The sequence below is a fragment of the Dendrobates tinctorius genome, unplaced genomic scaffold (genome assembly GCF_039654945.1).
Source record: "Dendrobates tinctorius isolate UK_male_01 unplaced genomic scaffold, ASM3965494v1 ptg000188l, whole genome shotgun sequence".
Taxonomy (NCBI): domain Eukaryota; kingdom Metazoa; phylum Chordata; class Amphibia; order Anura; family Dendrobatidae; genus Dendrobates; species Dendrobates tinctorius.
In genome coordinates, this window is record NW_027361855.1 from 1,022,301 (window position 1) to 1,035,287 (window position 12,987).

The following is a 12,987-nucleotide window of genomic DNA, read 5'->3' on the forward strand; positions in this document are numbered from 1 at the left end:
AAATGTGATTCTTCATTCAAAACCTGATTTTTGCTATTGGGCTCTATTGAATAGTGAATGTTTTGAATTTTCTCCAAAAGTAAAGTAGTTGCAAACTCATGCTTTTAGAGACTTGTTTGGGCTCATGAGTGGAGTAGAAAAACATCAAAAATTTCAGTCCTGCATGATTCTACCAAGAAATGTGTGTTCATTGAAACCGCTGGTTTTTGATAGTTTGGGCCCTATTGAATAATGAATGTTTTGAATTTTCTCCAAAAGTAAAGTAGTTGCAAACTCATCCTTTTAGAAACTTGTTTGGGCTGTTGAGAGGAGTAAAAAACCATCAAAAATTTCAATCCTGCATGATTCTACCAAGAAATGTGATTCTTCATTCAAAACGCTGGTTTTTGCTATTGGGCTCTATTGAATAATGAATGTTTTGAATTTTCTCCAAAAGTAAAGTAGTTGCAAACTCATGCTTTTAGAGACTTGTTTGGGCTCATGAGAGGAGTAGAAAAACATCAAAAATTTCAGTCCTGCATGATTCTACCAAGAAATGTGTGTTCATTGAAACCGCTGGTTTTTGATAGTTTGGGCCCTATTGAATAATGAATGTTTTGAATTTTCTCCAAAAGTAAAGTAGTTGCAAACTCATCCTTTTAGAAACTTGTTTGGGCTGTTGAGAGGAGTAAAAAACCATCAAAAATTTCAATCCTGCATGATTCTACCAAGAAATGTGATTCTTCATTCAAAACGCTGGTTTTTGCTATTGGGCTCTATTGAATAATGAATGTTTTGAATTTTCTCCAAAAGTAAAGTAGTTGCAAACTCATGCTTTTAGAGGCTTGTTTGGGCTCATGAGAGGAGTAGAAAAACATCAAAAATTTCAGTCCTGCATGATTCTACCAAGAAATGTGTGTTCATTGAAACCGCTGGTTTTTGATAGTTTTGGCCCTATTGAATAATGAATGTTTTGAATTTTCTCCAAAAGTAAAGTAGTTGCAAACTCATCCTTTTAGAAACTTTTTTGGGCTGTTGAGAGGAGTAAAAAACCATCAAAAATTTCAAACCTGCATGATTTTACCAAGAAAAGTGATTCTTCATTCAAAACCTGATTTTTGCTATTGGGCTCTATTGAATAGTGAATGTTTTGAATTTTCTCCAAAAGTAAAGTAGTTGCAAACTCATGCTTTTAGAGACTTGTTTGGGCTCATGAGAGGAGTAGAAAAACATCAAAAATTTCAGTCCTGCATGATTCTACCAAGAAATGTGTGTTCATTCAAACCGCTGGTTTTTGATAGTTTGGGCCCTATTGAATAATGAATGTTTTGAATTTTCTCCAAAAGTAAAGTAGTTGCAAACTCATCCTTTTAGAAACTTGTTTGGGCTGCTGAGAGGAGTAAAAAACCATCAAAAATTTCAATCCTGCATGATTCTACCAAGAAATGTGATTCTTCATTCAAAACCTGATTTTTGCTATTGGGCTCTATTGAATAATGAATGTTTTGAATTTTCTCCAAAAGTGAAGTAGTTGCAAACTCATGCTTTTAGAGACTTGTTTGGGCTCATGAGAGGAGTAGAAAAACATCAAAAATTTCAGTCCTGCATGATTCTACCAAGAAATGTGTGTTCATTCAAACCGCTGGTTTTTGATAGTTTGGGCCCTATTGAATAATGAATGTTTTGAATTTTCTCCAAAAGTAAAGTAGTTGCAAACTCATCCTTTTAGAAACTTGTTTGGGCTGTTGAGAGGAGTAAAAAACCATCAAAAATTTCAATCCTGCATGATTCTACCAAGAAATGTGATTCTTCATTCAAAACGCTGGTTTTTGCTATTGGGCTCTATTGAATAATGAATGTTTTGAATTTTCTCCAAAAGTAAAGTAGTTGCAAACTCATGCTTTTAGAGACTTGTTTGGGCTCATGAGAGGAGTAGAAAAACATCAAAAATTTCAGTCCTGCATGATTCTACCAAGAAATGTGTGTTCATTGAAACCGCTGGTTTTTGATAGTTTGGGCCCTATTGAATAATGAATGTTTTGAATTTTCTCCAAAAGTAAAGTAGTTGCAAACTCATCCTTTTAGAAACTTGTTTGGGCTGTTGAGAGGAGTAAAAAACCATCAAAAATTTCAATCCTGCATGATTCTACCAAGAAATGTGATTCTTCATTCAAAACGCTGGTTTTTGCTATTGGGCTCTATTGAATAATGAATGTTTTGAATTTTCTCCAAAAGTAAAGTAGTTGCAAACTCATGCTTTTAGAGACTTGTTTGGGCTCATGAGAGGAGTAGAAAAACATCAAAAATTTCAGTCCTGCATGATTCTACCAAGAAATGTGTGTTCATTGAAACCACTGGTTTTTGATAGTTTGGGCCCTATTGAATAATGAATGTTTTGAATTTTCTCCAAAAGTAAAGTAGTTGCAAACTCTTGCTTTTAGAGACTTGTTTGGGCTTATGAGATGAGTAGAAAAACATCAAAAATTTCAGTCCTGCATGATTCTACCAAGACATGTGTGTTCATTGAAACCGCTGGTTTTTGATAGTTTGGGCCCTATTGAATAATGAATGTTTTGAATTTTCTCCAAAAGTAAAGTAGTTGCAAACTCATCCTTTTAGAAACTTGTTTGGGCTGTTGAGAGGAGTAAAAAACCATCAAAAATTTCAATCCTGCATGATTCTACCAAGAAATGTGATTCTTCATTCAAAACGCTGGTTTTTGCTTTTGGGCTCTATTGAATAATGAATGTTTTGAATTTTCTCCAAAAGTAAAGTAGTTGCAAACTCATGCTTTTAGAGACTTGTTTGGGCTCATGAGAGGAGTAGAAAAACATCAAAAATTTCAGTCCTGCATGATTCTACCAAGAAATGTGTGTTCATTCAAACCGCTGGTTTTTGATAGTTTGGGCCCTATTGAATAATGAATGTTTTGAATTTTCTCCAAAAGTAAAGTAGTTGCAAACTCATCCTTTTAGAAACTTGTTTGGGCTGTTGAGAGGAGTAAAAAACCATCAAAAATTTCAATCCTGCATGATTCTACCAAGAAATGTGATTCTTCATTCAAAACGCTGGTTTTTGCTATTGGGCTCTATTGAATAATGAATGTTTTGAATTTTCTCCAAAAGTAAAGTAGTTGCAAACTCATGCTTTTAGAGACTTGTTTGGGCTCATGAGAGGAGTAGAAAAACATCAAAAATTTCAGTCCTGCATGATTCTACCAAGAAATGTGTGTTCATTGAAACCGCTGGTTTTTGATAGTTTGGGCCCTATTGAATAATGAATGTTTTGAATTTTCTCCAAAAGTAAAGTAGTTGCAAACTCATCCTTTTAGAAACTTGTTTGGGCTGTTGAGAGGAGTAAAAAACCATCAAAAATTTCAATCCTGCATGATTCTACCAAGAAATGTGATTCTTCATTCAAAACGCTGGTTTTTGCTATTGGGCTCTATTGAATAATGAATGTTTTGAATTTTCTCCAAAAGTAAAGTAGTTGCAAACTCATGCTTTTAGAGACTTGTTTGGGCTCATGAGAGGAGTAGAAAAACATCAAAAATTTCAGTCCTGCATGATTCTACCAAGAAATGTGTGTTCATTGAAACCACTGGTTTTTGATAGTTTGGGCCCTATTGAATAATGAATGTTTTGAATTTTCTCCAAAAGTAAAGTAGTTGCAAACTCTTGCTTTTAGAGACTTGTTTGGGCTTATGAGATGAGTAGAAAAACATCAAAAATTTCAGTCCTGCATGATTCTACCAAGACATGTGTGTTCATTGAAACCGCTGGTTTTTGATAGTTTGGGCCCTATTGAATAATGAATGTTTTGAATTTTCTCCAAAAGTAAAGTAGTTGCAAACTCATCCTTTTAGAAACTTGTTTGGGCTGTTGAGAGGAGTAAAAAACCATCAAAAATTTCAATCCTGCATGATTCTACCAAGAAATGTGATTCTTCATTCAAAACGCTGGTTTTTGCTTTTGGGCTCTATTGAATAATGAATGTTTTGAATTTTCTCCAAAAGTAAAGTAGTTGCAAACTCATGCTTTTAGAGACTTGTTTGGGCTCATGAGAGGAGTAGAAAAACATCAAAAATTTCAGTCCTGCATGATTCTACCAAGAAATGTGTGTTCATTGAAACCGCTGGTTTTTGATAGTTTGGGCCCTATTGAATAATGAATGTTTTGAATTTTCTCCAAAAGTAAAGTAGTTGCAAACTCATCCTTTTAGAAACTTGTTTGGGCTGTTGAGAGGAGTAAAAAACCATCAAAAATTTCAATCCTGCATGATTCTACCAAGAAATGTGATTCTTCATTCAAAACGCTGGTTTTTGCTATTGGGCTCTATTGAATAATGAATGTTTTGAATTTTCTCCAAAAGTAAAGTAGTTGCAAACTCATGCTTTTAGAGACTTGTTTGGGCTCATGAGAGGAGTAGAAAAACATCAAAAATTTCAGTCCTGCATGATTCTACCAAGAAATGTGTGTTCATTGAAACCGCTGGTTTTTGATAGTTTGGGCCCTATTGAATAATGAATGTTTTGAATTTTCTCCAAAAGTAAAGTAGTTGCAAACTCATCCTTTTAGAAACTTGTTTGGGCTGTTGAGAGAAGTAAAAAACCATCAAAAATTTCAATCCTGCATGATTCTACCAAGAAATGTGATTCTTCATTCAAAACGCTGGTTTTTGCTTTTGGGCTCTATTGAATAATGAATGTTTTGAATTTTCTCCAAAAGTAAAGTAGTTGCAAACTCATGCTTTTAGAGACTTGTTTGGGCTCATGAGAGGAGTAGAAAAACATCAAAAATTTCAGTCCTGCATGATTCTACCAAGAAATGTGTGTTCATTGAAACCGCTGGTTTTTGATAGTTTGGGCCCTATTGAATAATGAATGTTTTGAATTTTCTCCAAAAGTAAAGTAGTTGCAAACTCATTCTTTTAGAAACTTGTTTGGGCTGTTGAGAGGAGTAAAAAACCATCAAAAATTTCAATCCTGCATGATTCTACCAAGAAATGTGATTCTTCATTCAAAACCTGATTTTTGCTATTGGGCTCTATTGAATAATGAATGTTTTGAATTTTCTCCAAAAGTAAAGTAGTTGCAAACTCATGCTTTAAGAGACTTGTTTGGGCTCATGAGAGGAGTAGAAAAACATCAAAAATTTCAGTCCTGCACGATTCTACCAAGAAATGTGTGTTCATTCAAACCGCTGGTTTTTGATATTTTGGGCCCTATTGAATAATGAATGTTTTGAATTTTCTCCAAAAGTAAAGTAGTTGCAAACTCATCCTTTTAGAAACTTGTTTGGGCTGTTGAGAGGAGTAAAAACCCATCAAATATTTCAATCCTGCATGATTCTACCAAGAAATGTGATTCTTCATTCAAAACCTAATTTTTGCTATTGGGCTCTATTGAATAATGAATGTTTTGAATTTTCTCCAAAAGTAAAGTAGTGGCAAACTCATGCTTTTAGAGACTTGTTTGGGCTCATGAGAGGAGTAGAAAAACATCAAAAATTTCAGTCCTGCATGATTCTACCAAGAAATGTGTGTTCATTGAAACCGCTGGTTTTTGATAGTTTGGGCCCTATTGAATAATGAATGTTTTGAATTTTCTCCAAAAGTAAAGTAGTTGCAAACTCATCCTTTTAGAAACTTGTTTGGGCTGTTGAGAGGAGTAAAAAACCATCAAAAATTTCAATCCTGCATGATTCTACCAAGAAATGTGATTCTTCATTCAAAACGCTGGTTTTTGCTATTGGGCTCTATTGAATAATGAATGTTTTGAATTTTCTCCAAAAGTAAAGTAGTTGCAAACTCATCCTTTTAGAGACTTGTTTGGGCTCATGAGAGAAGTAGAAAAACATCAAAAATTTCAGTACTGCACGATTCTACCAATAAATGTGTGTTCATTCAAACCGCTGGTTTTTGATATTTTGCGCCCTATTGAATAATGAATGTTATGAATTTTCTCCACAAGTAAAGTAGTTGCAAACTCATCCTTTTAGAAACTTGTTTGGGCTGTTGAGAGGAGTAAAAAACCATCAAAAATTTCAATCCTGCATGATTCTACCAAGAAATGTGATTCTTCATTCAAAACCTGATTTTGAATGGGCTCTATTGAATAATGAATGTTTTGAATTTTCTCCAAAAGTAAAGTAGTTGCAAACTCATGCTTTTAGAGACTTGTTTGGGCTCATGAGAGGAGTAGAAAAACATCAAAAATTTCAGTCCTGCATGATTCTACCAAGAAATGTGTGTTCATTCAAACCGCTGGTTTGTGATAGTTTGGGCCCTATTGAATAATGAATGTTTTGAATTTTCTCCAAAAGTAAAGTAGTTGCAAACTCATTCTTTTAGAAACTTGTTTGGGCTGTTGAGAGGAGTAAAAAACCATCAAAAATTTCAATCCTGCATGATTCTACCAAGAAATGTGATTCTTCATTCAAAACCTGATTTTTGCTATTGGGCTCTATTGAATAATGAATGTTTTGAATTTTCTCCAAAAGTAAAGTAGTTGCAAACTCATGCTTTAAGAGACTTGTTTGGGCTCATGAGAGGAGTAGAAAAACATCAAAAATTTCAGTCCTGCACGATTCTACCAAGAAATGTGTGTTCATTCAAACCGCTGGTTTTTGATATTTTGGGCCCTATTGAATAATGAATGTTTTGAATTTTCTCCAAAAGTAAAGTAGTTGCAAACTCATCCTTTTAGAAACTTGTTTGGGCTGTTGAGAGGAGTAAAAACCCATCAAATATTTCAATCCTGCATGATTCTACCAAGAAATGTGATTCTTCATTCAAAACCTAATTTTTGCTATTGGGCTCTATTGAATAATGAATGTTTTGAATTTTCTCCAAAAGTAAAGTAGTGGCAAACTCATGCTTTTAGAGACTTGTTTGGGCTCATGAGAGGAGTAGAAAAACATCAAAAATTTCAGTCCTGCATGATTCTACCAAGAAATGTGTGTTCATTGAAACCGCTGGTTTTTGATAGTTTGGGCCCTATTGAATAATGAATGTTTTGAATTTTCTCCAAAAGTAAAGTAGTTGCAAACTCATCCTTTTAGAAACTTGTTTGGGCTGTTGAGAGGAGTAAAAAACCATCAAAAATTTCAATCCTGCATGATTCTACCAAGAAATGTGATTCTTCATTCAAAACGCTGGTTTTTGCTATTGGGCTCTATTGAATAATGAATGTTTTGAATTTTCTCCAAAAGTAAAGTAGTTGCAAACTCATCCTTTTAGAGACTTGTTTGGGCTCATGAGAGAAGTAGAAAAACATCAAAAATTTCAGTACTGCACGATTCTACCAATAAATGTGTGTTCATTCAAACCGCTGGTTTTTGATATTTTGCGCCCTATTGAATAATGAATGTTATGAATTTTCTCCACAAGTAAAGTAGTTGCAAACTCATCCTTTTAGAAACTTGTTTGGGCTGTTGAGAGGAGTAAAAAACCATCAAAAATTTCAATCCTGCATGATTCTACCAAGAAATGTGATTCTTCATTCAAAACCTGATTTTGAATGGGCTCTATTGAATAATGAATGTTTTGAATTTTCTCCAAAAGTAAAGTAGTTGCAAACTCATGCTTTTAGAGACTTGTTTGGGCTCATGAGAGGAGTAGAAAAACATCAAAAATTTCAGTCCTGCATGATTCTACCAAGAAATGTGTGTTCATTCAAACCGCTGGTTTGTGATAGTTTGGGCCCTATTGAATAATGAATGTTTTGAATTTTCTCCAAAAGTAAAGTAGTTGCAAACTCATCCTTTTAGAAACTTGTTTGGGCTGTTGAGAGGAGTAAAAAACCATCAAAAATTTCAATCCTGCATGATTCTACCAAGAAATGTGATTCTTCATTCAAAACGCTGGTTTTTGCTATTGGGCTCTATTGAATAATGAATGTTTTGAATTTTCTCCAAAAGTAAAGTAGTTGCAAACTCATGCTTTTAGAGACTTGTTTGGGCTCATGAGAGGAGTAGAAAAACATCAAAAATTTCAGTCCTGCATGATTCTACCAAGAAATGTGTGTTCATTGAAACCGCTGGTTTTTGATAGTTTGGGCCCTATTGAATAATGAATGTTTTGAATTTTCTCCAAAAGTAAAGTAGTTGCAAACTCATCCTTTTAGAAACTTGTTTGGGCTGTTGAGAGGAGTAAAAAACCATCAAAAATTTCAATCCTGCATGATTCTACCAAGAAATGTGATTCTTCATTCAAAACGCTGGTTTTTGCTATTGGGCTCTATTGAATAATGAATGTTTTGAATTTTCTCCAAAAGTAAAGTAGTTGCAAACTCATGCTTTTAGAGACTTGTTTGGGCTCATGAGAGGAGTAGAAAAACATCAAAAATTTCAGTCCTGCATGATTCTACCAAGAAATGTGTGTTCATTGAAACCGCTGGTTTTTGATAGTTTGGGCCCTATTGAATAATGAATGTTTTGAATTTTCTCCATTTTCAATGAACTTTATTAAATTTTAAAATATAATAACAGTAATGTCTTCCAATGGGATTCCAATGTAGATGTCACATATGTAATAAATAAAGAAAGAGGGGAGGGGGGGTGGGGGAAGGTATGGGAAGGGAAAGAAGTTTGGAATGATTTTTAGTTGTTTTATTGAGACACACAAAGGTCAAACCACGAGGTAAAAAGGAAAGAAGGATAAAGGGGCGGAGGGGGAGGGGAAATATAACAGTAATTTTACAATTATGAGATCAGTTGAGATAAACAACTAACAATAACAGTACAATTACCAAAATTGCAGGTACAATAGGAGTAAATTCAAATACAAATTAACCGTTGTTTAATAAAGCAATAATGCGGTTAGGGAGTTGTATATAATAAACAATAACCCTAATAAAATCAAATTGGACTAGGAGTGAATGAGAGAGATCAAAGCTAAGCTAGGAAGTGTTAAAATCTGACCAACATTTCCACCTCTTACAATAAGTCATATAGTAGTTATTAGCGATAGCATGGCTTTTTTCGTATGAATCATGAAGATTCATTTTATCAATGATGTCACTAAGTCTGGGAATTGAGTCTTCTTTCCAAAAGATAGCTATCGCATTTTTGGTTATTAAGAATAAATGGATAACAACGGATCGGTGATGGGGATGAATATCTTCAAGATCCAGGGATAACAAGGCCTTATGTGGAGTTAAAATGATTTTAGTTTTAGTGATCTTGTTAATTAAGTCAGAGATTTCGGACCATAAAGGTCTGATTCTTGAACAATCCCAGAACATGTGGAGTAAACTACCAACTTCACCACAATTCCTCCAGCAATCAGGGGATCTACCAGGAAAGATTTTTGCTAGTTTAAAGGGGGTAAAGTACCATCTAGACAGGATTTTAAAAAATGATTCGTGAAGATTAGCACATATATTAGACGAGTATGTTGATTTTAGTGCTTTAGACCATTGTTGTTGAGTTCTCGAAATGTTGAGGTCCTTTTCCCAGTTGAGCATAAAAGTGGTTTTTTCTGGTGCATTACTAGAATTAAGAAAATTGTAAATATTTCTCGACTTCCAATAGTATTTATTACCGGGATTACATATCAATAAGCTTGTGGAGACCATTATGCAAGTCCGCTAGTTTTTTAATACCAACCTTTTCCCAATTTGAAGGAATTTCCTTTTCCAATATTAAACCAAAAGTTTTAAGAGAGATATTTTTAATTTGTTGGTATTTGGAGCCTTTTTTGGTGTGTATTTGAGGTTTGGCTAAGTTTTTCCAAGCTAGTAGTGTGGCTGATGTTGTTGGAGGAAGATGTTGTAAGCAATTAAATGATGTCAACCCATCCAAAATCAGTCTTGATAGCGGAGTATTTTTGTTCCAGCATCTTTCTATATCTACCCATATTGGGCAATTATCCTGATTAAACCATGGTAGGGATTGCATTATGAGATTCGAGTAGTAATAATTAACTAAGTTAGGAAGGGCTAAACCTCCTTCAATTTTCCCTCTAGTAAGTGAAAGGAATGCTACTCTAGCTCTTTTTCCATTAGAAACAAATTTGTTTACTAAGGATTGCAATTGTCTGATATATTTAAGGGGAATGGAAAGAGGCAAACACCTGAAAATGTAAAGTATCTTAGGGAGAGTGAGAAGTTTGAAGAGAACTATCCTCCCTACCCACGAAATTTCATGCTTAGAATGAGTATTAAATTCGATTTGAGTACTTTTAATGAGATTCTGCATATTCACTTCAATGGTTTTGGCAAAATTCCTAGTTATGGAGATGCCTAAATACAAAATTGCATCTTTTTCCCATTCGAATTTGGTAATGTTTTTAATACTAGTGATGGTTTCATTGCTAAGGAAAAAATCTAGAATTTTCGATTTCGTGTCATTTATTCTATAAAAGGAGACCCTAGAGAATTTTTCAATAATAGGAAGAACACCTTTAATTGAATCTAGCGGGTTTGAGAGACTTAATATAATATCGTCAGCAAATAATCCTATCTTATATTGTGTCTCACCTATTTGGATGCCCTTGACAAATTGGCTGGATCTAATAGTTTCTGCTAGAGGTTCCATTATTAACGCAAAAAGTAAAGGCGAAAGGGGACATCCTTGTCTAGTACCATTTGTAATCAAAATTTGCTTAGATAGATGGTTATTAGCATATATATTAGCAGAAGGGGACGAATAAAGTGCCATTATTGTATTTATTAGTTTAGAACCGAAACCAAATTTGTTTAGGGTGGCGGTTAAAAATTGCCAATTGACTCTGTCAAAGGCTTTTTCAGCGTCCAGAGCAAGGAGTAATGATGGAATCTTTTTGGTTTTGATATGGTCTATTAAATTAAATATTCTCCTAGTTCCATCGCTAGTTTGTCGACCAGTTATAAAGCCCAATTGATCTCTATGAACTATGTTTGGTAGTATTTTTTTCATTCTTGTAGCGATAATTTTAGAATAAATTTTAACATCGGTATTAATTAGTGATATAGGCCTATAGTTTTTGACAGAATCTAAATCTCCTTTTGGTTTAGGAATTAAGGATATAATGGCCTGCAGCATCTCTTGAGGAAATTTCCCAGTTTCAGAAGCTCTATTAAAAACCCTAGTTAAATACGGAGTCAATAAAGAGGCAAAGGTCAAGTAATAGTCATTTGAAAAACCATCAGGACCCGGTGATTTCTTAGTTTTGAGTGATTTAATGGCCTCAAGTACCTCAAGATCTGAGAAGGGAACCTCAAGAGATGATAATTGTTGATTAGAAAGTTTGGGTAAAGTAAGATGTGTAAGAAACTCGTTAATTTTTTGTTTATTTGGTTGTGAAATACTTCGGTCATCTTTAAGATTATATAATGAAGTATAATAGTCAGCAAATTTGTTGACTATATCTGCCGGGTTAACTAGGTGTTCACCGTTATGTTTAATTTTATTGATCCTGTTTTTGATTCTATTCATTTTAAATTTTTGGGCCATAATCTTAGTCGGCTTGTTAAAAGAAGAGTAATAATTCGATTTCATGCTTTTAGCAAATTTTTCATATTCATTAAAAAGGATCGCTCTTAATTTAGTTCTAAGTTTGATAATTTCCAGATGGAGATTTGTGGAGGGATGAGTTAATTTTTTCTGAGTGTCCTCTTTGTGTTTTAATTCTAATTGTATTTTATTTATCTCTGTTTGATTCATTTTTTTATTTTTATAGGAAATATGTATCATCGTACCCCTAACAACTGCCTTATGGGCATTCCAAATTGAAAAAGGGCTCATGCCATCTGTATCATTTTCTAAAAAAAAATTTGTAATTGACGATTCGATTTCTTTTTTTGAATCAGGCTTGTGTAATAGTGAAGAATTACATCTCCATAATGGGTGATGTCTTGTTGCTCTACCTAGTAGAACTTCACATAAAACAGGCGCGTGATCTGAAAAGGTTCTGGGAAGGATCTCGATTTTTTTGAATTTGGAAATGGAAAGGGAATCTGTAATAAAAAGGTCTAATCTAGAAAAGGTTTTATGGACCGATGAATAGTGGGTAAATTCCAGGGAAGAAGTATTAAGACACCTGAAAATGTCTAAATATTCATGATTAACAAGCCAATTACCTAACTCTGGAAAAGCTGATCTGGTGGGAGAAGTGGAATCATAAACACCATTAGGGACAATATTAAAGTCCCCAGCCACAATCAGTGTACCTTTTTTAACCTCCTGTATTTTCTTTTCCAGATTATTAAAGTAGCGCATCTGGCCATCATTAGGCGCATAAACATTAACTAGGGTGGTTAATTGGTTTTCTATCAGACATATTAAAATTAGGTATCTTCCCTCTAAGTCGGAAATCTGTTCAATTATTTCAAAAGAAATTGAATTTTTAATCAAAGTAATCACTCCGGCCTTTTTAGACTCATTTAAAGATTTAAATGAATGTGGGAAATTCTTGTTTTCTAATCCAGGATGCCCTGATTTAGCTAATTTCACTTCCTGGAGACAGATTATGTCTGCTTTGCTTCTTTTGATCTCTCTCCATGTCCAGTACCTTTTAACGGGACTATTTAAACCCCTAACATTGAAAGATAAAATCTTAACCATAAACTAAAAAACAATGAACAAATAAACCGCAACACCAATAGAGGAAGCAACTGCAACTCGCAGATAAGCTTCCAAATGGGGAAAGTTCGTGTATCTCTGTAGGAAGCCTCCCACACGAAAAGAAGAAATTGATATATATATAAATTTTTCTTCAGCCCGGAGTCTCTCCTCTTTTATCGATGGAATCAAGAAACTTCATACCCTCCTGTGGAGACAAAATCGAAATCACCCTACCACCCTGGCTAATGAGGAGTTTAGTAGGGAACCCCCACCTGTACATCACGCCTTTCTTCCTTAATAAAGTAGTTACCTCATTAAAGTTTTTTCTTGACTGAATAGTATCTTTAGAGAGGTCCGCAAACGATTTGATATGGTCATAAGGGTGAGGGAGAAGTTTATTAGTTCTTAGGTAATTTAAGAATTTTTCTTTCGTGGAGAAGAAATGGAATCTAAGTATAGTGTC